This window comes from Molothrus aeneus, chromosome 5, assembly GCF_037042795.1.
Source record: "Molothrus aeneus isolate 106 chromosome 5, BPBGC_Maene_1.0, whole genome shotgun sequence".
In the NCBI taxonomy this organism is placed as follows: Eukaryota; Metazoa; Chordata; class Aves; order Passeriformes; family Icteridae; genus Molothrus; species Molothrus aeneus.
Window position 1 is genome coordinate 67045015 of NC_089650.1, and position 26007 is coordinate 67071021.

The 26007-nt window shown below is 42.3% G+C and overlaps 1 long non-coding RNA gene across 1 annotated transcript in view; it reads right to left on the reverse strand.

The window, feature by feature from the left end:
• Positions 1–26007, reverse strand: part of LOC136556812 (uncharacterized) — a 115541-nt gene that overhangs the window by 32090 nt on the left and 57444 nt on the right. Inside the window, exon 3 of the long non-coding RNA XR_010783700.1 lies at positions 23365–23447. This is a non-coding gene — a long non-coding RNA (uncharacterized lncRNA). The remainder of the gene's footprint in view (positions 1–23364; positions 23448–26007) is intronic.

Consider the following 26007-nt stretch of genomic DNA (forward strand, 5'->3'; position numbering starts at 1 on the left):
AGCACTGGCCCAAAACACAGAGATGGACAAAGAACTTTGGGCAATGTGAAAGTAACCGATTCATTTCCCTCTTAAAAGAATGAATTTGAAAGCAAACACAGTAACCTAAAGAGCAGACAGTGGATTTCATCACGCAATACCCTTTTACGTTAATAGAAGGATTTTTATGAGGAAGGAGGAATAAACTTGTGGTTAAGGGCAAGATGTTCAAAGTGCACTGCTAGCTCTAGACTGTATTTTTCACGACTGACTCCACCTCAATGTCACACATTATGTTTATTGCCTCAGATCTACATTTTTGGAGAGGACACAGTCAGGGAAGGAAATACTGGGAGGAAGATGAGGCCGTTTTTCTCTAGCACAGCACCAAGAGCTGAGCCCCCCCTCTTGTATGGAAAAGCTGACTGTGAAGAGGATGGATCTCATGGACAGTCACAAGGACGTGGCTATTAATGAGCAGAGCTGAAACTCATGACATTTCTCTGGCCTCTGCAGCACGGCTGCGTTTGATGTATCTTATCTGGAAACTCCCTGGCCACTCAGCTTTGTTCTCAGCATAAGGAGAATGAGCACCAGCATTTCCTCAACCTCGCTGACCTTGCTGCTCTCCTCCTCAGCAGACAACCACAAGTATATAAACAGCTTTCTGAAGAACTGGAGAGAGCACAGGGATCACCTTCTGTGGGAGCTGACTGCGTGTCCCTGGGCGTCACTGGCCTGGCCGTGCCCCATGCATGTCTGTCTGTCCAAGCTCCCCATGCCAGGACTGGCCTCTGAGGCACCACGCTCACTGGGAACTCAGCAGGCACTTCTGTCATTTCTGAGCTCTCTCCTGCTGGTGCAGAATCAGAAATGAAAAACTAATTCAGACAATCACACAATGGTTTGGGTTGGAAGGGACCTTAATGCTCACTTCATTCCCGGGCTGGAATGAGGGGAGCTTCAAGGTCCCTTCCAAAACCCCCTGCCATAGGCAGGGACACCTTCCACTATCCCAGGTTGCTCCAAGCCCTGTCCAACCTTACTTGGAACACTTCCAGGGATGGGGAAACCACAGCTTCTCTAGGCAACCTCTGCCAGGGCCTCACCAGCCTCACAGTAAAGAATTTCTTCATAATAGCTAACTAGCCCTGCCCTCTGCCAGTTTAAAGCCATTCCCCCTTTCAATACATGCCCTTGTCAAAAGTCCCTCTCCAGCTTTTCAGTTCTCTTTTTATTTATCTCCCATCTACAAAAACAGCCCCAGTCCACTGTCACGAAAGCTCATAACTGAATTACTGCATTATGGTAGATTAGCAGCTTCTTCTGAAAAACCTGCCTGGATGCCAGAGAAAGTCAACATCCTCGGCCAAAGAGCATCCAACAATTAATAAACTTCATTTAGCTGCCACCAAATGATGTCACCAAGAGCAAAGTACAACAACAGAAGTGACAGCCAGGCGGGACACGAGCTTTTCCCAAGTATTGTTTGGGCAACAAGTGAACAAACCCCCGATTGTTGCTGTGCCCATGGAAGCGGGTGGCACACACACAGCTACCTACGTGTCTCCCAACACATACTGGGAGATGCTTGGGCAAATTTATCACTGGGAGAGAACATCACCTCCAACAGACTGCAAGCTGAATCATGTAAATTTGGGTAAAGAGAATCCCATTAAAGAAGCAAAATTAAAGCTAAGTGTATCAGATGAAAGACTTCACTTCTAAAGCCAGCGCCTGAGTGCAAATTCAAGCTACTTCGAAGATATTCAGGACATTCAGACAATTATTTTAAAATGGCAGAGGAAGACAGCCTGATGATCCATGTATGGAAACAGGAGCCAGAAGCTCTGAATCATTCATAACAACACTTAGCAGCTCTATCATCTGCAGATCTCAAAGCCACTCCACAAAATGGATATGAATCGCTGGCAGCCAGCTGTGGCTCCTCTGCACTGGGTTGGCAGCACAGGGCTGCACTGGGAGGCCTGGAGAGCACCAGGGTGCTTTCCAAACAGCAGGCAGTAATTACAGCTTCTGTCCCTGTTTATCCACCTACCTACCTGCAATTCTCATTTAGCATTCCCATGGCTGACATTCCTGCGGCTCTACCCAATCTCCCTCCACAGGAACCTTTTCATTTAATTCTGTGAATTCGCTGGCAAATCTCACTTTTCAGAATTTAAACAAAAGAATAAAATTGTGTTTTATCCTACCCCAAACAGCCACATGGATTCAGTGGATTCCTCAGCACCTGCTGTACCTGAGATCTTTCATGCTATCCTTGTACTGATGAACAACAGAGTTGAGCCAAACACACCTTTCCCATCCCTACATCCCTGTGTTTTTCCTCACTCAGACTGTTCAGACTGAAACCTTTAGATTTACTTTGCAAAAATCAGGAGGCTAATGCACAGAGAAAGTAAGTGCTGTGCTGAAATAACAGGATGACTTTGCAAGATAAAAGCAGGCTCCACATCACCTGAGTCCTGGCCTCCCACCTGATCCAGTAAAGGCTGCTACACCCAGTTTGAACATTTACCTGGCGGTTGCATAAGATTCCTATAAACTGCCTGTGCCCCAACACCCCTCTGTTAATGCCAGCAGCTGTCTCCCAGGGCAGAAGCACAGGTCTGAAGGGGTATTTGCCTTTTAACAGAAGAACATTTTGTTAACATTGCACTGCTATTACCCATCACTGTTTCTGTGGCTGTATCTGAAGCAGGTTCCTGCTTCCACAGTGCCTTTATCCACCCCATTCCTGCTGTGTCTGTGTGCCAAATAACAGGGATATCAGCTGCTGCAAGCTGCTGTCCATGGAAGATCTGAAGTACAGCATGCTGGAACCTTAAGCAGATATCAAGCACACTGTCCTGCAGATAAAACTCCATGACAGAACACACTTCCCAGAACAGGAGATGCAACTAAATGGAAAAAAAGGAAGAAAAAAGCTGCTATTAAAACCCTGTCAGTTTCTGCTGGGTATGAAAGACTGAAGACACCCAAAGTCTCTTCTGCACTGTTCATCCCTCAGTCAGTTTTCCTACACGTTAGAGGCCAACTTAAACCAACACCTAAGAATATTATTTAATAAAGCCTTTACTCTGCAGCCCATTTTTACTCACTACCACTACAATTAATGTAGGATTAAAACCTCACATTCTCTCAGATGCTCCCTTTTAACTCTATCTGCCCTGACAACTAAGTCATAATTCAGTTTTCAATATTCTCTTTCTTTCCCCTCCCATGATGGGTTTATGGAAAGAGAAGTAAAATTCCTCTGCAGGTTGAGCCTGAATTAGGAGGAACAAAGATTTTCTCCCAGTTTTCTCCTAAAACTGGGAAATGACAGGTTGCACAGAAAAACATGGACTAAACACACTGGGAAAAATGAGATTTTTATCTTGTAAATCCCCTTTGGGGAGTAGGGTCCTCATTTTTCTGTAAGGATTTTTCTCTCACCTTCTGGGAGTTCTCCGTAACATAGAAGCTGCCTTGTAAATGTGTTTGATATACTTCTCCCAGCACTGCAAACATCATATAATGGAACTACAGGAACTTCAAAGGAAGTGGCTGCTTAGGGCAAAGCTGAAAACATTTATTGTCACCCAGACATGCTTTTATCAACCTGCTCAGGTAGAGTCATTTGTGATACACCTTCCCCAGATATGCCTTCAAAGAGAAGCGAAGCTGCTTCCCCCTCAACACTAAGCTCCAGAAAAAAACATTTCCTGGTCAAGCCCAGCTTGTGCCAAGATATTCCTTGGACGAGCCCTAGTGCCAAGCAGTGCTGAGACCTGCAGCTCACTGATTTTAAGGACTGATTTTAACAAGCACAACTTCCTGCTTTTCAAAGGGGCTTATCTGAATGCCTCTTCTTCCAAATGTGCTGGATATTGCTAAGATTTGTCATGTAAGTTCTTCCCTCAGCACATGTACCCACATCCCTCCACTGGCCTCAGCTGGTACCTCAGCTCTATTAGTTACACAAAAATAATGAGCCTTCCACTTCTTTCCAGGTCCAACATTTGTGTCACATTATTTTCACCTCAAATATCATCTAAATTCAGCAATAATGGTCTCCAGTCTTAACTGGGATTACTCAGACTCTGAAGTCAGTCCACTACGTCTAATTATGAAGCCAGGAAATCCCATTTTTTAGAAGACTTATAATATTTTCATTATTATTTTTCTTGTCGTTCTTTCAGTTCATAGAGGAATTTCAGAAGTAACTGTTACTAAAAATTAAGGCCTCAGTGCACAAGATCCTAATTTGACGTGGATTGCTGACATGCATAAAACACTTTGCTAGATAAGGACCTATCAGATCTCCAATTCTTCCAGCAATTCCAGTGCAGTCCAGTAGGGAACACAGCTCTGCTGAAACAGGGGAACTCACACGTCCTCCTACCATTCACAGTCTCCCAACTCTGCATCATCATTAAAGTAAGTTCATTATTCCTGTGCCTGATCCTCCCTTTATCCTCTTTGCCTCCATCTCCCAAAACCACCTGCTTTTTGAAAATTAACTATTTTCTTTCCAAAGCATTGACCAGTGGCCTTTATTCTGCCAGGTATTTTTTAACTACAATGACTAAATAATCACAACCACGTCTAAAATTTCATTTGCAGCAACATTACCAGGTAAATGCCAGAGAAAGCTTATCCTGCTCTGAGTAGGAGGTTGGACTGGAGACCTCATGAAGTCCCTTCCAACTTAAATTGTTCTGTGATCCCATGATGCGAGTATCATGTTATAAAAATCCATGCAGGCTTGTTCATGTTTTTTGAGTCTCGTGGAGAAAAAAATCAAAACAAAACAAAACCCTTGTCTGCTGCCAAAAGGTAGGGAATTGGGTGGCAGCAAAAAAAAAAAAAAAAAAAAAAAGGCTACCAACTTTCACTTCTTCTCATAATGCTTCAAACTTGTCTATACTTCTCTGAAATTATTTCCATCTTGGGATCCGAAAATTCCCTACACCCAACTTGTTCCATTTCATAACACCATTCATGCTCACATGTCTATAAGCAAATTCACTCTGGCACAGTTGGTGATAGCTTATTTATTTCCCTGTGACTTCCTCTTTGGAAAGAGCAAGGAGATAGGGAGCAACCAGATTGGTACAATTGAAGAAAGGTCACCAAAAGAGACAGTATGTTCTTATTTGCCATCCAAATTTGAGGGTTTGAGGGAATATTTGACCATGCACTTCCACCCAACCGTGCTGCCCTCAGTACATCGCTCTATTCCCCAGAGTTTGAGTGCAGACTTTAGGTCAGCCCTAATTCTGTTTTCACCCCACTTCAGCTCAGCCTCTCCTCGAGCCTCCCCCAGCCCTCGTATACATAACGTGTTAAAGGCCACAGCGCTGCACACGTGAACCAAGCTGCTTTATGTCTCCTAAAACCTTGAGAACTTAATCCTTTGAGAAACAGCCCCCTTCCACGTCTTCCTCCACAAGCAGCGACACGGATCTGGAGCTCCTGGGTTAAATTTTTCCAGCCAAGCCCAGGGATTTCACTCCCAGCACAGCGAGCGCGTGTTGGCCATCGCATCCCGAACTCTCCACCAGTGTTTGCTATGTGCTGGCTGCTCTCCATGGCAAGGAAAGGTTAAGGCTACAGAAGGTCTCTCCCAGGTTTCAACATGCAAGCATTCAAGAACGAAGATTGAGGACTTGGTGTGCCAAGTGAAAAGGAAAAGGATCGTTAGCAGAACGTTGGGGACAAAGGTACTGCAAGAAGGATGAAATTTCACTCTGGAAAGACTGACAATAAAATGCATTTTGTATAATCTCTTTCCTTTGCAGAGTCAGTGTAATCCAGATTATTCTGCAGTTCTAATAGGAGATTTGAAAAGTATTCCATACAAGAAACTTCCAGCTGGGCACGGGTAGGAACTTCAGGTTTAAAAATTGTCACTAGGTTTGTCAGCCAAACCATGAAAGTCAAATGCGTAAGTAACTACAAGATTATACAAATTCCCCATACTAAAACTCCCCTGAATGCTCTTTTCATTGTAAGAAAGGATTAGCAGCATATAAACAATTTATGTAAGGAACTTGAACAATTTTATTGTGATGTGCTATTTAGCATTTGCAGAGGGTCCAATTATAAAACTTTTACTTAATTTCCCACAAATCAGCCAGTGAAATAGCGTGTTTTGATTTATTTAACAGCAAGAACCCTTGGTAGGAGACTGTTTTACTAAATGTGGTCATGCAGCCAGCCCTATCATCACATTGCTTGTGGAGGCAAGCTCTGCACAAAAAAAGGAAATTTTGCTCACTGAAAATTAACCAATTGTTCAATCTTACCCAGCTTTGAGGAAGTTCATACAGTGACCGCAGTGATACTGAAGATTTGTGTCTCCAAACAACGTGGCCATGTTTGGATCACAAGGGATACTGAATAAACAGCTTAATGCTATCTCTAAAGAAAAGCCGAACTTCTGGACCATGAAGCAGGAGAAAGGAACTCTGATACAATACAGCACAGTCAACTCTCAAATATGTCTGATAACAGGAAGCTGGAGTAACCTAGTTAATGAAAAACTATCAATAACAATACTATTCTTTGCAAAGCCAGCTCCTGGCATCTTTGGGTGGTTTTATTGCCTTGGCCATGGTATTTCCGAGAGGCACGGATCCAGCCTGGATCCCAGAGCAACGTGGCCCTGTTCCTCTAACACAGCACCTGAGGGCCTGTACACAGCAGTTCCTGTCTTTGCACAAATCTTCCACCACCAGAAAGCCCAGAGTCAACAGGGCTGCACCGCTGTTTGGCCACCTCAGTGTCACCACCCCAAGCTCTGCACACAGATGTCACCAGCCTGACCACGCACACCAGCTCCAAAAGAGGATTCCTGGTATCCTGGGGTTGTCCTTGCAGTGCACCAGCTTTGGATCTTCTTTAGAGACAACCAAGAAGCCACTTCCACCCTCAGGAGAGTGATGTCTTCCTAGGAGCGCAGGTCCCGGCACACAGAGGTCCACCGGGACAAAATACGTAACCACACGTGCCCCAGGCAAACTGCAGCCCCAAAACAACCAAAGCACTTGTGCCCGTTCCCCTGAAGGCACAACACAGGTGAAATTTACACCTATTTCCATTTTTTCCATGACCAACAACTTGCGTAACACCAGCAGCAAATCTTAGGCTGCTGACAAAGGTGGACTATACAACACAGTGATACTCTGGAGGGTGGGAAGTCAGTAAACAAAACAAAAATAAAATGCAGATGGTATTTAGCTAAAGCAAACTGTATGGTTCACTGCATACCTAGCAGGCGAAGAAGGAAGGGAAATTCCTTCTCAGGGTTTATGTGAACAATGAGTTTCCCTGAAAACTCCAGGAGGTCGTTCCCAGCTCCTCCACTGGCACCATTACTAGGAAAAGCAAATGCTGGAAAGGTTGTTTCAGTTCATTACTGACCTCAGCTGAAGTCTGAGGACCAGTGAACTCCACTGTGGATCAATGTGACCTCTTGCTTCAGAGTATTATTGTTGCTACAGTGTGTACAGCACAGAGTGTTGCTTTTGAAAGAAAATACAGCTGTGGATTTGCCATCACGCTCAAATCCACATTCCAGCAGTCATAGGTCTGACCAAACCCTGTTCCACGTGTTGCTGCTCAGGATACACCCAAATGCTTAGGATACACCCAAATTCTCCCCCATTTTAAGTCAAAGCACGAGAACAACGTAATGGGTGACTGTAGGTGAGCAGCAACCCAGATATTCCACATAAAAATCAGCAAGAACTGCAGGCACCCTTATCAGGATTGTGCATAAAACCCACATTTTGGGATATGTCTATCCCTGTTAGCAAGCTTTGGACAATTGGGCATGGAAATACAAATGAAAGGGCTTCTAAAAATCTTCATTAAAATATGCTCAAAAATCCATCAAGATGCTCTTTAAATCTTCTCGAAGCAGTGAGATGGCACCAATGCATCTAATGGCTATTTTCAAAAGAACAGTGGCTCCTCTGCTGCATTGTTTCTATCGCATGAAAATGTCAGAAATGGTTGAAATGTGAAAAATAGGAAAGTCTCCCCAATTCAGACCAAACCGCAAACCACTTTGTAAGATCATGGAATTCTACAAGTGAAGAGACAAATGAACAAACATGCACACCAATAAAACTGCACAAGAAGAAACATGCCAGCTTCTATTCATTTCCATTTGCTCCTTTCTGCAGATTAGGAAAAAAAGGGCTATAGCAGTAAAGCGTTGCTGGAGCTGGACGTAAATTTTGGAAGTTTCGTTAGAGAATGCAAAATCATTTTCAACATGGCTTCAGTTCAAGGCAGGGAATGTGAATGGAAAAAGTTACAAAAGCATTTCAGAACCTCAAAATAAGGAAGACTGGAATAAACATGAAGTCATCTATGGATAATGCTCTTCAAATATGAATTCCTACGCTCCTATTTTTTGGCAATACTTTGATGTGTGCTGTGGTTAAGCAGAGGGTTGAAAGAAAGGACAAAAAATAGGCAGGTTCTTCAGCTGCCATGTAGGTGCAAACTCATTGCAAAGTTTTGGTTCTACAAGCCAGTTAAAAACACTGGCACTAATTGTAAATTCCCATCTCTTGTTTTCATAGGGGCTTAGAATCAGTGAAGAATTTCTGAACCTGTGATCAACTTCATGTATTAGCCTCATTTTACTGACAACAGGGACACCAAGTCTACCCCAGGCATGACCCAGCAAGCCAGGGAGTGGAAAATTCTGCTCCTCTCATGTCCATTTTTCAACAAAAATGAGGACAACCTTACCTCCCTTAAAAACTTGGAAATGGGTGGCAAAACTACAAATATTTAAAGAACAATTCACTGATCTACCACTTTAAATCCCAAATTAAATAGAGCAAGAAGAGACAGCATCACCTTGCTTATCTACTGTACACTGCATTTCTACTTAGTCAGCTTCTTATACCCAGTAAATGTATGTTAGCACATTCACAGCTTTTGAGCAAAGAGGCTGAAATCCAAATTTCAAAGAGCTGAGTTATTTTTTAAGTCTGGAGAAATACGCATTAAAAAGAATTTTTAAAAAACCACACGCAGTTAATCATTGAATACAACTGCCATGCCAGGAAATATATTTGTGAGAATTTTGTTATCTTGGGTTGGTTACTGAAGGTGTCAGGTTAGGCCGGGACTTCCAAGATCACCTAGTTCCAACCCCCCCCACCATGTACTACTGCACAATTTTAATTTTAATAAAATCTTATTTAGCTGATGGTAATGACTACCCTTCATGTAAACTCCTCTTGCTCTTCAACAAACCTAATTTTAGGTTCTAATCAGCTTGCAACTCAACAGAAGCAATCAGAGTACTGGCATGAGCTGCTATAGGAATAGAGTTTAACCATTAATTGTAACTCATCGTGTCTTGTTTGTCAAATCTTTATGGTCACTTGAAAGAATTCCTGACTATAACAATTCTTGGTTCTTACGGATTATGTTGAGACAACAACAGTAATGAATTGATTCCGTTTTCTTCACGTAAGGAAATAAAAGCATAATCATTAAGGTTGGGAAAGCCCTCTAAGATCATTGAGTCAACCATTAACCCATCACTGCCAGGTCCACCACTACACCATGTCCCTAAGCACCGCATCTACCAAGAGGGAATCTTAATCCCAGTTTTCCAGATAGGAAACTGCAACATGGAAGAATACAATCACGTGCCCAAGATCACAGGCAGAGAACTCTAATTTTAACCTTTAACTTTACGGTTCTGATGTACATTTTCCCTGCTCAATACAGTTGACTGCTGTTCTTCCGAGTCCTTGCACTGACAAACACAGAGTTCACTGAGCACTTCAGAAAATCTACATTTTCAGAGACAAACTGACCAGTACTGCAGCCATGAAAATTATTGCAAACATCAGAAGCCACACTGACACATGTCATTAAGCACTTGGCAATATTCTTTTAAAATCAGGGCACGTAACCAGAGGGTCCTTTTTTCCTTAAATCTGTCATCTTGCCATTTCCCACACAGCCACCACTTCCCCTTGCACACACAGACACACATTCACAGAGTCACCACGTTTGCTGGTGCTACACAAGCCAGAAGAACCAAGACCTTCCAGGATTAAACGGGAAACGTTGCATGTGAAGAACACAGAAATACACCCAGTAAGATTTCTGGAACAGCTCCAGAAGGGGCTATCTAAGGTAGTGCTACCAAAATCCAAAGGATTTCCGTTTGTCCTTCCTTCCTTCCCTCCCTCCCTCACGCAAAAACCTTGCGAAGGCGTTAAGGAGCACGAAATTACCCGGTGATATTTAAGAGGTTTTTTTGCTTCAGCCACCAGCCAAACCAAACTTTTCTTTGGTTGTTAACATACCTCTGCTCTCATAACTCTAACACCCTGCACTGGCAGCCAAGGACCAGGAACAATTCCGTGCCTTGGGAGAGCGATCCTCTCGGAACTTATCGCTGCCAGTCCCGCGTTTTGAGTCCAAAGAGAAATAACAAAAAAAGTATCAGGAAGTTCTACACTTCTGAAGCGACTTTCTAAAAATATCCTACCCCGCCAGAGCAAACAGCAACAAGAACTTGCTCATCAGTTTACAGTAATGTACTTTCCCTAACACGAAAGTGCTGGCAACACCAACAGCACACAGAGATGTTCATCGTGGTAGACGTGGATGATTAAAACAAAAACCTATTATAGACTGAATTTTGGCTGCTGATGTCTGCTGAAAGCTGCTTTGCAACCTCCAGTGAAGACAGCTGGGATTTCCACCTGTAAAACATGGTTCTGAATCTAAACTCCCCCCTTTTCTTTACTGAAAAAAACATACTGGAAAAGGAGGCAGCTCTAAGCACATATTTAAAGTAGTTAAAATAACAGATAATCATAAAGATATAAATAGCTTTTCTGGCAAAATTAAAGCACTATTAAAAGGAAAGAGACACATGAAGAATTACCTCTGCTCTTGCTGACAGACACGTAGTCAGAACAAGACAGGCTGCACGCTTGGAGCCGTTAATAAAAAGAGGAGCAAGCGAATGAGCAGCTTTCGGGTGAATCCAAATAGTTTTTGTTTCTGTGCTGCAGTTTCACCACTCCCACAGGGTCATTTCTACGTTCGCTTTATAGCGAAAGCAAAGTGCAGGTCAGAGTAAGAAAGGGAGGAGACCAAAAAAACTCTGCTTTATCAGTCAAAGTTTGTCTCATTCTTGCTGTCTTCTTTTCAAAGGGCTGGTGTGACCAAAGGGGATTTAGAGGGGGTGCTCTGCTGATGTTTAATAAACCAGAAGCTGGGCTCATCTGCATTTTACATGATCTGATTGGTAAAAGGAGGAAGTAAAACCTTTATATATGATTTATGGAAAGATTATCACATGAGTAAAAAGCACAGAACAAGAAGGACCAAATTCAGCTTTCACTTGCAGCAATGGGGGTCTGTTCTAACTCTGTTGCCTTGGGCAGATTTATGATGTTCAAAGTAAGATAGAATACTTGGTCTTCGCGAGGAACGTAAAGCCATTTTAAAATCATAATTTAGCCTCTGCTCTTCAAACACAATCATTGGTTCAGGTCTGCTCAGTGAAGAATTTCTGTACTGCACAAGAGCCACATGAACTATTTGGAGGGTATTTTCAAATATATTTCTGCCATCTCTACCACTCTGCCTCCAAATAATCCAGCTAAATCACTGCTGTGCTGCACACTCCTGTACACTTGCACACCCCTATGAATGTTTTAAAATGAATTTCAAAATATTAAAAGACAGGGCAGCCCACAAGTGCACTGGAAATTCTCTCCTGCATTTCACAAAGGAAGTTAAAGGGTTCACTCACTTTATTATTTGGGGAACAAAATATGAGGATGATTTTATGATGTAACATCCAGCAAGGTATGGAAATTTTTGTCCAAATGACAGTAAGAAACAGTAATGGTCTGGTTTTTTGCTCTGTTGCCAGCAATTAAGTCTACATTTCTATGAAGAGCTGGTAAATTATATGAGCTACAAACCCTTTTTCCCCCTCTATCTCACATGTGGATTTCTCCACTAGAAGGGGAAAGTGTTAGAGGTGAAAGAATATAGGAATGTTTACCAGGATGCCACTTGAGTGCTGAGGAAAAATAGACAGTAACAAAGAGCTAAGAACTGAAAGCAAACATTGTGAGACAGTGAAACAGAGCTCTCCCAGCAGAGGCATTTTTTTCAGTGATGCCCTCACAGCTCTGCTGTCCACTGAGCAGCTCAGTCAGATGGCAAAAGGTTAAAAGCACTGAGGAAAACCTGAATCATCTGACCCAAAAATGGAAAAGAGAGAGAAAAAAATACACTGTGGTACGAGCTCAGTTTTAATGTGATGCCCTCTTTTGAATAGTGAAGGACTCCACTCCCTTTTGACAAACACTTGGTGAAACACAGACTTTACGTGTGCAGACAACAAAACCATAATGGCAATTCATTTTCTTAGGGGTCAGAAACCTCAATTCTATTTCACACAGCGTAGCAACAAAACATGAATCAACGGGGTGAATTTTATATGTGGGGTTTGTGATACTGTCTGGTGTTTCAGAACAATGTCATTTTATTATTTTATGTATTTAAAAATGACACACAGATTCAATGAAGACAGGTTTCTCTGTACTGCCTGAGGAGACATGGCACATGCCTCATGTAAAGAGCTGAGCAATAATGTATGTGGTTGAAAATACAACTGGTACTCCCTAAAGTGGTTTTTCACAGTCTTTAAACACCGGATCCTCAAGCATTTTCCTGTACATCAAAACAGCCAGATCTGTCTTTAGCATGTGGGGCAGCAACCCCAAGAAAGATTCCAAACAAGATAAAAAGTTTTCTTTTTTTTTTTCTTCCAAGTAACTGTTTACCATACTGTCCAGGAAGTGGTGCAAAATCCTGAATAAAAGTGAGTTCTGATTTTAAATCTGTCTTTTCTGGAATCACTCCAGCATCCCTAACCATCTGCAGGGAATAGGATAAAGCACTCATGTACACAAAACACCTTCTGGGAGACTCTGCACCCATACAACAGTGACTAGATTATTGGTATGAATCAGGACTGGGTTTATCTTACTCAGCTACAGGTGCCAAAAAATTACAGACTTACTTTAAACTACCTTCTCGAGCAGCTGTCAGAGAGAGGCAACTGACAATGGTGAATCTTGTTAAATTCCTTAGAAATAAAAAATTTACATGAACATTTACATTTACATGAACAGCTTTGCAGGTCAGCATGACAGGGAAGCAGACTTCTGAATTCCCTCAGGCAAAAGATACTTTCTCCAATTGGAACACAAGAGTTTCCCAAAATGAAACCTTAGCACAAAAAAAATCTCAAACCTGTTGCTGTCAGCTTCTTGCTAATTAACTCAGAAATTACTGGCAGATTGGAGATGAAGTAAGGTAATGGAGTCACAAACTCACATAGATGGAACAAGTCAGGAACGAGAAAGAAAATGAGTAAAAAAAGTACAGAACACCTTTTAAACACTGTGTGCTTCACAAAACTTTGCCAGAATTAAACTAGAGGGAAAAAAGTGACAGAATTGCTGCTGGAATCCTGAATTCCACTCTTCTACAATCATCATCTTATTAATCAAAACTCTTTAGAAAAGATAATGAAGATCTGAATGATCTAAACCACATAAATTTCAAAAAACATGACTTTCTTCATTGAGAATGAAGACAACTCAGTGCTGGTTTGAGTTATAGAAGAATTAAAACCATCCAGGGACCTACAAGACATTGTGCATATCATGTATCTGATGCTGCCAACCCATCTTTGTACCACAAGTAAGTAATGGCAGAAATCTTTCAACTGCTACATTTGAATTCTATCACTCACTTCCTCTGGGTCCCCACCAAAAGAACTGCGGAAAAAAAGAAAATTTCAAAAATTCCTTTTAGTTTGATTACACACAGGAACAGGGAAAATAAATGCATGCCTGTCTACCAGTTCATTCAACACAGGAGGGATTAGTCACTTTTCTGAGCACAATATTAGGATGTTTGTTGACTGTGGCCAGTCAAAGAGCGACGATTGAGAACGGAGCCATCAAATTCACTTCCTGGTCAAAAAGTCACAATCCAAAGAGAGATTTCTCAGAGGGAGGGTTAAACACAGGAACAGAGAAGAAGAAACTAAGACTTGGAAGGTTCCTGTGGCTCGATGTTTAATGGTCATGTAGTTCCTTCTGAGGAAAGGGAGTGTTCCTGCATGACACAGCCAGCAAACTATGCGGGACTCACATCCTGGTGAAGGGTGGCAGCTCCAGACACTTGACCTGGGAGGACAGCTTTATGCACAGGAATGTTGGCATTGGGAATGGAAAGCATGGGGAAAGGCATTTATTTCCAGGAAGGCATTAGGAGAATATTGCTCTTGCTGTGAGAGCAGTGTCTGGAAGCCCAACACGTCTCCCAAGGGATGAGCCAAGTAGGATTTTGCCACAGTTCTCAATCCCAGGGACAATGGCCATCCTGGTGTCTGTGGGGCTGTCAGGAGGAAGGCAGAGCTGAGCAGCATCACCCAGGATGAGCACACCCACATTAACACCTCTCAGGCCCTGGATGACTCCCAGGGCAGCAAAGAAGTAAAGGGAGCCTGTGTGCACCCTCCGTGCTGCAGGAGGATTCCCGACCCTTCCTGGGCTCCCAGGCAAACCCGAATTGCTGCCCTTCCTCATCACCTCTGTCCACCCTGGCACTCACAAGGGCAGTGCAAACTACATCAGATTCAGAAGCCATTCCTGTGCACAGTATTACTACTGGTCTAATTTACACATCCATGAGCGTGTCTTAAACGAATCTGAGGACAGCTTTGACTCATTTAGCAAAATCTGACTCACGCGTCTTGGGTATGGAAAAAACTAATTTGCAGACTTACTCCTGCAGGCTCTGAAGGCTTGAATCTCAGTTTAGTTTTATTTAACAACAGCCACATTATGAGACCTCAACTTCCCTGTGCCCCTTGAGCACTGGAGCAGAGCACAGGGAGAAAACAGAAAAGCACAAAGGGAGTTAAGAGAGTCACCCTTGGCTTAGGCAGGAGCTCATGGCACACACACTTTTTGGGGGAAAAGTATCTCTACCAAAATCAAACATGCCTCTTTTTTAACAAAAGTTAAAAAAGAGGCATGTTTCATTTGGGTAGAGATACTTTTCACACCCAAAACCAGACTCAGAAGTAAGTCAATATTAGATGTTTGCTTAACTAGTTTAGCCTCTGGATAAAAAGGCCACACTTTCCTATTATAAGTTTTTTAAGATTAAACTTCCTTTGATTTCTGAGGAACTACTTATCTCTTACTACTTATGTGTACCTGGATGGGATCCTGTGGAGTTACACTCCATGTACACAAGAACCACTAACTTATTCAAACTAATTACACAATAGGAGAGTCTTCCTATTTATTTTTTCACTGGTGCTCTCAGTTATCATCCGAGTTCTCCTCCAGTGGGGTTTACAAATTCAGCTTTCACACAGTGACTGCGCAAATATTGGAGTTCCAAAAGCCAACAACAAAACCCAAACATATAAAGTATTTTGTACTTCCAAATATATCTTCCCCTGGTGGATGGCACTCCATTTAAGAGTGGCTCAGCAAAATTATACAGATGATTATTTATGTCTGTGTAAACATCAGATCCATTCTAAGGAATACTCTAAGGCCACGACAATATGAGCTGCTTCTGAGAATCCAGGTCACATTCATGTTTACTCTGAAAGCAGCAACAATTTAAGCAAAGACCAATTTCACTTGACATTATTTTTTTTAGGAACTGCTAATTTGTGATTTGTAGCCTTGTGTGTTTTATACAGGTTTTGCTGTAAAGTTGGTTATTTTTTATAAATTGAGATTATGGCTTGACCCTCCCCACGTTCCTCCCTCATAATGGTTTGTCCCTGAGTTGTTCGTCCCTTGTTTTCCCGCCAGTGACCTGTCTGTCAAGGTGACAGATCCCCTACTCCTTCCCCTTATGTCCTTGTAAGTTTATCTCCTCCCTCCTGGTGCTGCCCAGTTTCCCTGTCCATCACCGTAACCACCCCCTTTTATTTCGAGAAATTTCTATGCCAATTATCCCTTACTTAAGATATGATTTGTCTCCTGAGCCTTTTCCCTCCCTGTGCAATCCTTATTGGTTCAGTTGTGTCCCTCACTCCTCCCCTGGGCTTCATTTTTTGGTTCCCTCGTGTCTCCTCGCATCACGCCCATCCCCTTTATCAGTGCCTCCCCAAAGGTCCTTCTCTGACACCATCACTGGTCCCACCTGGGACAATAAAGCGCCTTGGCAGCCATACCAGTGTCTGCTCTCTCCTTCCTTCGCCTCAGTGCTTCGTAGTCCCGCTCTGGCCTGCGCCACCCAGGCCGCAGACGGAACCGCTACCCGGGGTTCTTGCGGAGAACCTGGCAGTGGCGGAATCCGCGGTCTCCACCGGCCACTCCGGGCGCGGCTAACCGGCACTCGTCAGCTCCTGGGGCTGCGGGACGAGACTGCAGTGATTCACTGCAAACTCCGAGCCTCAAAATGCTGCATAATCCAGAGAACCTTCCAAGGAGGCAGATTCATTTATTGAAGAGATCTAAGAGAGAAAATGCGCTCAAGATCAGCCTGATCTGTCTCAAGTGCTGCACTGATGGTTCTGCTGTGCCAGTGGGTTTGAGGGGTTTTACATGAGATGCTGAGGAAGTCCAGAAAATGACAACATCATTCAACCTGCAGCCTTGGAACGCAAATTGGCTTCCTCCCAGCAATTCCATGACCTGAAGGCCAGAGTCCCATAGAATCACAGAATAATGAGATTGAAAGATACCGCTAAGATCATTGAGTCCAACCCATGCCCTAACACCTCAACCAGACTATAGCACCAAGTGCCATGTCCAGTCTTTTTTTAAACACATCCAGAGATGGTGATTCTACCACCTCCCTGGGAAGAGCATTCCAGTGCTTTGTTATTCTTTCAGTGAAAAACTTTTCCCTAATATCCAACCTGTACCTCCCCTGCTGTAGCTGGAGGCTGTGCCCTCTGGTTCTGTCAGAGACCGACCCCCACCTGTCTGCAGCCTCCCTTCAGGAAGGTGAAGAGAGCAATAAGGGCATCCCTGAGCCTCCTCTTCTCCAGGATAAACAGCCCCAGCTCCTTCAAACGTTCCTCAACTCCTTCCACAATTCCTGATGGAGCAGCAGGCACGGCTGTGTGGATGGAGCTGCCCTCCAGACCCAAAGGCTTCTGCTGCTCCTCCAGGCTTTGCTTCCCCACTGACTGCTCTTGCTCTGCCCTACCAAAAGAGGTGGGAGATATCCAGGTCCTGCATGGTTTTCATTTCCACCAGGTAAGCCATTCAGAAAAAAAAAACCACTGGGCAGCAATTTGATCAGAAAGAGTTGTTGTTCAAGAGTTGTGGATGGGGACTGTGAGGTTGCTGCCAGCCAACTCACCTACCCCAACAGTGCAATCCCTCACACCAGCTGAGAAGCATTATTCCAAAATTATTTTCTTCCATAGAAACACCTCCTCTCTCCTCACAAAATCATCCCTAGTAATTATTAAAATTAGTGAACCATCTCCCAAAGTCACAATCTGCAGACTAAAACCAGAGCCAGCCAAAGCCCTCCCAAATACAACAATTCTGCACTGCAAAGCATCAATTGCGTGGAAATGTGCTGATTTAACCAAAAAGCTCTATAAAAGGCAACAAGATTGGCCAGTAGGCCAGTCTGTCCAGCTTCCTGTCAGGCTGCCTGCCAGCCCCAGGGTGGGTACTCCCAGCTCCCTAATTCAAAAAATAAAAATCAGCTATGAGAAGGCTTCAAAAGGATGGGGACTTTGCTTCCTGTAGCTCTCTGACTAAAATAAACGTTGCACAGGTGTGTGTCAGGAAGGCAGGGACAGCTCTGCTATACACAGCAAGAATGGCTTCTCAACAACAGAAAAATTTAAGAAAAATTGTATTTTGAAAGACAGATGCCATTGCTAACAGCACAGGAGGGAGAGGATGAGACATCCCTGCGTAAATCTGTGAGTGGGAAGACAATGGCAAAGAAATCCAAACAGCAAGACGATAAATCAGAGGTGGGGAATCCCTGTCTTATCCCTTCTGCAGCGTGCATGCAGCTATTGTATTTAATTAAAATAAATTACAGCTCGCTTGTGTACAGCCTGCAGGGCTTTTAACACCCCTGAAAGGAAGCCCAGGGATGAGCAGCCACCCTTCAGGAGCTCACTCTCCGTGTCTCCAGACGTGGGATGCAGATGCTCTGTCACAGCACAGTCCCAGCAAGGCTGAGGGATGGAGGCAGAACAAAAAGCCCAAACAGTTCTGCTTTTACACCATCCACTTCCTCAGCTCTGTCCCTGGGATCCTTGCCAGGATGCTGGTAATGTTTTAAATGGAGCAGGCAGAGCTGCCCAGCAGTGTGGCAGCTGCTTCTGAGCAGGGATGTTTCACTGGAGAGGGGCTTCTTCTAACAGCAGTGATTTAACACTCTGCAAGATAAATTTCTGCAACACTTGGCTGAGCAGGATCAATGCACTTTCCTGGTTAACCACTGCATCCACATCCTCTAATTCCTGCTTGAATTCACTCCACATATTTGCAGCAGCAGCACCTGAGGAGAGGAACGTCTCCCTGCACTGAGGTTCACGCTCACTGCGCCCCAGTTTGGCACAGGAACATCAGCCCTGCACTTCTGGGGACCAGGAGGTGAGGAGGTGCTCAGGTGCTGTGCCACACACCTGAGGATGCTGCAGAGAACAACACTGATACCCTGCCAGTGCTTTTGGGGGTTCAAACTGAGTTTGCAGCATCACCCAGGTCAGCCACCCACACACAGTGCTCCAGGCTCTGGCTGATTTCTGTGCAAGATCAGCCTGTGAAGGTCTGTTACACCAGGAGGTTTGGAGAACTCTCAGCTGCTGAATACAATGAAGAAGGAAACACCTCTTGACAGACCATGTCCCTAAGAGAATTGGAGACACAATGTACCCAACAGGACTCTGGATTTGGAGCTGCTCAGGGGATGCTAAGACAGTAGAAAGGAGCAGTTAAATCTGACCTTGAGCAGCTGCAGAATATCAGTCAATCCATAGCATTTGGGAAAAAAAGAAATTTCTATTTATTCTTGTCCTTAGGAAAGCGTAAGTGAGGAGGAAATGGATTTTAAGTAAGCTCAGAGAAGTCCACGATAATACTAATTCAAGATTTTGAAGTGCTTTACCAACAGCAAGTGAAACACACAGATCTCTGACAGGAGAAATGAAGCAGGAAAATGCAAAGCAGCTTGTCCAAGCTTATGCAACAGATGAGAAGCAAAAACAACACAGAGATCTCCAGGCTCCATCTCTGTGTCCTACCATTCTTTCATTTTAAAAACCTAAATCCATTTTGCACTCCAGCAAGGTTTTCCACATAGATTTAAGTGTTAATTCTGGGCTGCTCAGACTTTCCTTTTAACTGATGTGGTATCTCAGCCATTATCTCCTCATCTGTACACATAGAATATAAAAGGAATTGGTATTTCAGAGACAAGAAAACAGGAAAAAAGAAGGAAGTCCTAAATTTTTATCTAAAGCCAAATTTCTTTTCATATGGGCACACTAAATACAGATTTGAAGCAGCACTCCATCCTATGAAGAGAAAAAACATTGCTTGGAAACTATGAAAATTGAAATTGCTAAGATGCTACTAAAGATATATATTTATGATGCTTCTATTTCCTGCACTAATATCATGTATAATGCATTTTATGTATTATCTGTTCAGATGCAGATAAACCTCACTGCAGGCAGAGATGAGGCAATTATCCAAAACACTGACAAACCATCCTTTAGCCCCATGAAGGGCAGTGAGTAACACAGATCACACCAGCACACAGCTCACGTGGCACAAGGACTGCTCCTACAAAAGACACATGAAAGGTTCTCAGTGTCCATGCTGGTGCCAGAGTTTTCTCTGTGGAGCCACCTCACCACCCAAGAGACAAGGCACAAAAAGGAAATCTAAGAACTCATCTTAGCAAGCTCCTCTTTTTTTGCAAAGCACACATTAAACTTACAGGTACTTTCACGTCTGACAGAAATTAAAAGCTCTCTTTTAAATCCAACTGGTGTTTTTATGTTTCTAAGTCATCTAGAAGACAGCACTGTCAAATGGAGAGTTTCTCTTTGAATACCCACTGCCTGAGTGAATGGCTACTCCCCTCACTGACCCCTTCAGGGTTTGTCTCCTTTCATGCCATCCACACCCATGGACCTTCTCAAAAGAAAAGGGACACCTGAAGAGGAAAATGGCTTTTTTACAAACCCTGGCTGTCTGTGATTTTCTTTTCAAACCCTCCTTCTCATTCAGAGTAAAAGAGAATATGCTCTAAGATACCTACTTGCTCAGAGATGAGGCAGGAGTGAGCTCATCCTGAGGTCAGATATTGGGCTTTTACTGATGAAGAGATAAAATATTAATATTTATTGTTGTGCCTGAGACCTGAAGCAGCCCTGGTGCCCTCACTTCACAGGTACAAGTGACAAACACAAATGACAAAGCCACTCTATGGAAGGTTCATTAGTTAGCAGAATGCTTCCTCAACCAGTAAAGAGCTTCTGATCATCTGGTCCCTTTTAAGACCAGCCTCACACAACCAACCAAAAATTCAAACAGCACTATGACAGAAAATACTTCTACCAACCCTAAATACGTCTGTGTGCATGGTACAAGTGTTTATTTTCTGTGAGACATCAACTGGAATCAATACAATGCCATGACACAGTGTACTCTTGCCAAGAGCCTACAGGGCAGATGGAATTTTGGAGCCCATCTTTTAAAAGCAAAGGTTGTTCTCTATTGTGACTGTAGCAAAAGTTATTCTGGATCATTTTAAAGGACATCACTGAAAAAATGAAGGTTTATGCCTGGCAGTAAAAGCACCTGATGAAAATGCACAGTTAAAATGGAATTATCTCTGTTTGGCAGGTGAGGCCTGTAGGAATACAAGGCTTCCGTTTCCGAAACAAATGTAAGAGATTTAATCTAATTTTATACATTAATCTGCTCTAAACCTTGGGGAAGCTGCTTTGCTTCCTTTTCTGAGGCAGGAAAGAGAACCAAGAACCCCAGATCACAAAGCCTGATTATTTTAAGGAAATGTTTACGTGAATAAGACCAAAACTTATTGCTGTCCTCAGCACGCAACCGAAAGGATGATTCAAGTATCATAAAAAAGGCTTTGATTTGAAAGGACTTTAAAGATCATCTTGTTCCAACCCCCTCCCATGGGCAGGGACACCTTCCACTATCCCAGGTTTCTCCAAGCCCCATCCAGCCTGGCCTTGGACATTTCCAGGGATGGAGCACACACAGCTTCTCTGGGCTACCACAGAGGTTGCAACCGTATCTGATGTTCAACTTCGAAAACATCACAAAAAGAAACCAGCAGTAATTCAGAGATACACACTTTAGGTCAAGGGATACCATCTCTCCTTGAATCCCTCTCTAACCTGTTGCTTATCTCCCTGAACTCCAGATGTCCATAGTTTTGACCAAAACCACACATCCTTTTTCTTTACAGACATGATGTTCTAGATGAGCTACTTAATACAGAAAACTCCTCACCTACTCTTGGCTGAATTATCTCCTTGCTTGCCCCCAGTAAGCAATAACCAATTTAAAGAGTCTTTTTTTCAAGGTGTCAGAAAGCCACAAGGAGTTACATAATGCATGACTACCCCACAGAGACTGACAGACCAGGTATCGTGACTTAACCATGCTCACATATCTGACAATTTATTAAACCAATCTCTACCCCAAGGACTGCACCACCCTCAGGTGCAAATGGAAGAGGAAATTAAGGAAGTCTTGGGTGATTTCACTGGTATTTTTATATGAATTTTGAGACAGATCTTTTTTAAAATTAAAAGTTCCACCACACCGTGACAAGTCTCTTATTCTGTATCTGGCTCAGCATTTCTCAATGCAATTTAGTACCTCTATCAGAAAACTCACTGTAAATTAGCAAGAAATGAACAGGGAACACTGGACAACTGCAGTTCACCAGAACAAATGCTGGCAACTTCATTATCACTTCCAGCACTGACCACATGTATTGCAGGGAAAAAGCTGACCTGGTTAAAGACTTTTCCATTTCTATCTATGATCTCTCAGGGAATGTGCTAAGGAAACGATTGTCCTACTGAATCATTTCAAGAATTTAACAGCCAAGATGATTTATTACCATAAAACAGGTCTTGGAAACAAAGATATTTGAGGAGACTCAATAGCTATTAAATCATTGTGGAAAACATGATGCTGAAGGAATTGCAGATGCCTGACACATGTTCTACCACTTTTTTTTTCTTTTTTTTTAAATATTGAGTGTCTATAAAAAGCAGCTCTGCAAAATTACTTAAAAACTTTTCTGACAGAAAAAAATAAAAAATAAAGATATAGGTACAAATTAAAATGGCATCCATAGAAGTACAAAACAATTTTAACTAAAACACCCCACAAAGGCTGTCGGAAAAACTGGAGTCACCAATAATTTCAAAACCTATGCATCAAAAATACACTTCTCGCTTAGTAAACAAGCTGAGACGCATTTTGCAGAGTTATAGGTATTTTAGAATTGAGTCAATACATAGAAAACCTCACATCATCTTATAATGAGTCCACTTGTTAGCTGGTGTGAAACCAGATTCAGTAAAAGCACCTTGGGTTTTGTTATTACAACTGCAGGGTAGATGTTGTTACCACACAGAACATGCTCTGTTCAAGACAGTTGGAGGCAGCTCTCTCTAAAATGTGCCATTGAATACTGCAAGTGAATCACAAAGATGGTCTGCAAGGCTTGCTGTGCAAAATACCACTGAAGAACACGCTGCTCTTTTGACCAAAATGGAAAAACTCTTGTGCTAAACCTTCCACTAGACCAGGCTGCTCCAAACCATGAACTCTTACAGTACCCAAGTGAACATTTTAAATGTATTCCAAAATACTCAGCCAAAACAGCAGCTTCAAAGTAAGGTCCAAACTCCTCTTACACCAGCTGATATTACAGACAATACTACTGTACAACTTTTGGAGGCCAAATACAACTTTTGGAGGCCAAGGCCAAGGCCTTTCCAGCCCTTCTTGCCTTCAAACCTCTCCACTTCCTTGGATCAGCACAGCTACAACAATAATTAAGACACAACCCAGCCTTGACCTCCTCTGTGCCTTGACACAGTAATGGCAAAGGCAGAGAAAAGATCCACCTTGTGTCCCTCACATTGAGCTCAAAAACAGGGAACCCAGACAGTTCTACAAACTGCACTCACAAACCAAGAAATGAGGAAAACTAATGGCCTTTATAATTAAATGGATGCCTTATAGTAAAGTTGACCAACAGACTTACAAAATAGGAAAATGAGCATTCCACTTTGACTTAATTTTGCGTCGTCCTGGTTCACTTGTGCAACTCAGCCACCGTTTCTTTTTCTGCAACACAACAAAGAAAACAAATTCTGTTTAAAAAAATAAAAGCATTTGCTTGAACTGACGTTTCTCATTACGTTGTTAGGTAATGCTTCAAGCTTACTGCTTGCTTTTAGTCAACACTGGAAAATATTTCCATCCTTCTTGACTGTTTCCCTGATTTTGATTGCCAGAGTATTCCTGAAACTGCTCTATCAAGATGAACCTTGGAGACTGCTTGGTGGTTTGAGCATAACACTGACAAACTAGAAATAAATTCCAAAACCTACTGCAGAGTTGACCAAAGAAATTCCTTGTAGCCACAGATAAAGTGAATAAACTTTTTTTTTAAAGGATTTTATTGCTCAAAGATATCTTTGTGGTGTTCTCTCAGATCTGTGAGTGTTCTTTGCTGGCCTCCAGCACCTAATTCAGAGAGGTGATGATTTCCTCTTGGTTTGGGGTCATACCTGGTACCCCTGTGTTCCAGGCACTCTAAGACACTTCAGTGGGAGTTGAATATTGGAAGGGTTGTTCCTTATGTCCTGCTTTGTGCTTTGGACTCAAATCTATAGAAAATCTATAGAAATCTACAGAAACAGAAAAACTATATCCATACCTTACTGGGAATTGAAGCAAAAGAAGAGCAAGCAACCAGAAAAACAAACAGAAAAATCTAAGTAGAGCTATGAGAGTATTGTCCTGAAAAAGAATGCTCTGATGCTACATTCTCTATTTAACCACATAATTAGCAAACTTCCAGCAGAAGGAGCAAAAAAGAATTCCTCATTCCCTTACTAGGCCAAGTAGAGACCTGGAAGAACTACTCAAACCTCCATGAAGAAGAACTGGATTGCTCCAGATAATGGAATAACTAAATAACTGGGGACAGAGTGGAAAATGAAGCCCAGAACATCTCATCGCTCAAGGTCAGTGCAGTTCTTGTTCTGCTGAAAATGGTAATTTGCAAGGGAAAAAAAAAAAAAAAAGGATTTGCCAAAAAAAAAAAAAAAAAAAAAAAAAAGAGATGGAAAGAGGGAAAAAGGAGGACACCAGTCAGAAAGAATCCTGACTCTGGCTACAGTTTGCTGCCAGGAAGGGATAACAAAGCAACAAGTAAATGCCAGCGTGGATTTGTCAAACTGCTTCCCTTCCTTTTCCAAAAAGTTAGAAAGCCCCAAGATACAGAAATAATTCAGTGATCACCAGGATCACCTGAGCATGGCCTCTTTTATGCCATGCCATTCTCGCAAAACCACAAAGGATCATGGATTTCGAGCATAAAACTTAATTTTTCTCAAGTGACCACCAGGCCTTAGCACGTGGCATCCAACCTTCAGCCTCAGAAGAACCCCAACACATGTAGAAAGAAGCTGAGCATCTCATTGATTCATCAGAAAACTATGCACAATAAGTGTTTTCTTAATCCTAAATTCTAAAATCTCAATATGAAATAAATACATGTATCATTAGGGGGTATGAAATCATCAACCCATATAAACTTGAAGCCATTTAATTTAGCAGAACAATAGAGCTTTATGAAGTGTGTTTTTCACTAATGACCTGGACACTATTTTTGTTATTTCTGCCTCTAAAATGCACAGCCAATATTTGTGGCTTTGAGGAAAAAAAAAAGGCATTTCTTTCTTAAAACGTTGTTGTGCAGGAAAAAAAAAATAAAAAAAAGACTCAGAGTACAATAAAATATACAAAGGAAAACCACACAAGTACAGATTTCATCATACTCCTCCAGATTTTAAATAGATCAACATATTTTGGAGATGGGTGTGATTTTATGCGAGCTGTGCCCCTTTAAAATTGGCAACTACATTTAATTCAGTGCTGGCTTATTCCAAGTTCCAAACTCCAGTTGAAAATAGATCTCATAATGGAATCCTACAGCTGAATATACTCTGGGAGAAAATTAATACTTTAATTTATTCCAAATTCATTTGCATGACAGTATATCATTAGTATATACAAAAAAATATGTATTATACCAACAGAGGAAAAATTCTGTGCAAACAGTGAAAGAAACTCACATCCCACCAGCGAGATGAGCTTGAAACTTGAAGCAACAAAGCTGTTTTATTTCTCTGAGAAACAAACACATAAAAAATACCAAAAAGAGCTGTTAATAGTCTAGATTGTCATTTTAAAAAATACCGTATGACCTTAAAAAAAAAACCCAAAGCAAATGTGACTCCTTGCATGTCACTTATCTCCTAAATAGCTGAAAAGAGCCACATGGACAATCAAGTGCAGACTAAAAATAACTCATGTAACTCACCTACAAAGCAAGTTCTCCTACCTCACTGATTAACCAGTTGAAGAGGAAAGAAAACACACACTCACTTTGTAACTCCATCAACCTTGTTGTCCTGGAAACAACTCTTCTACAAGAGAACTACTTAACTGCCAAAACATCTTCTGCTACTACTTTTTGGTTTGGTTTTTTTCTTCCCCCTGCTTCCCTCTCTGCAGTGCTCTCAGTGTTTGCTAAGCAGCCAGCACCAAACCTAACCCATCAAATGGCACAGGGATTGGATCTCCTGCTCTTAAAAGGAAATACATCATTCCATTT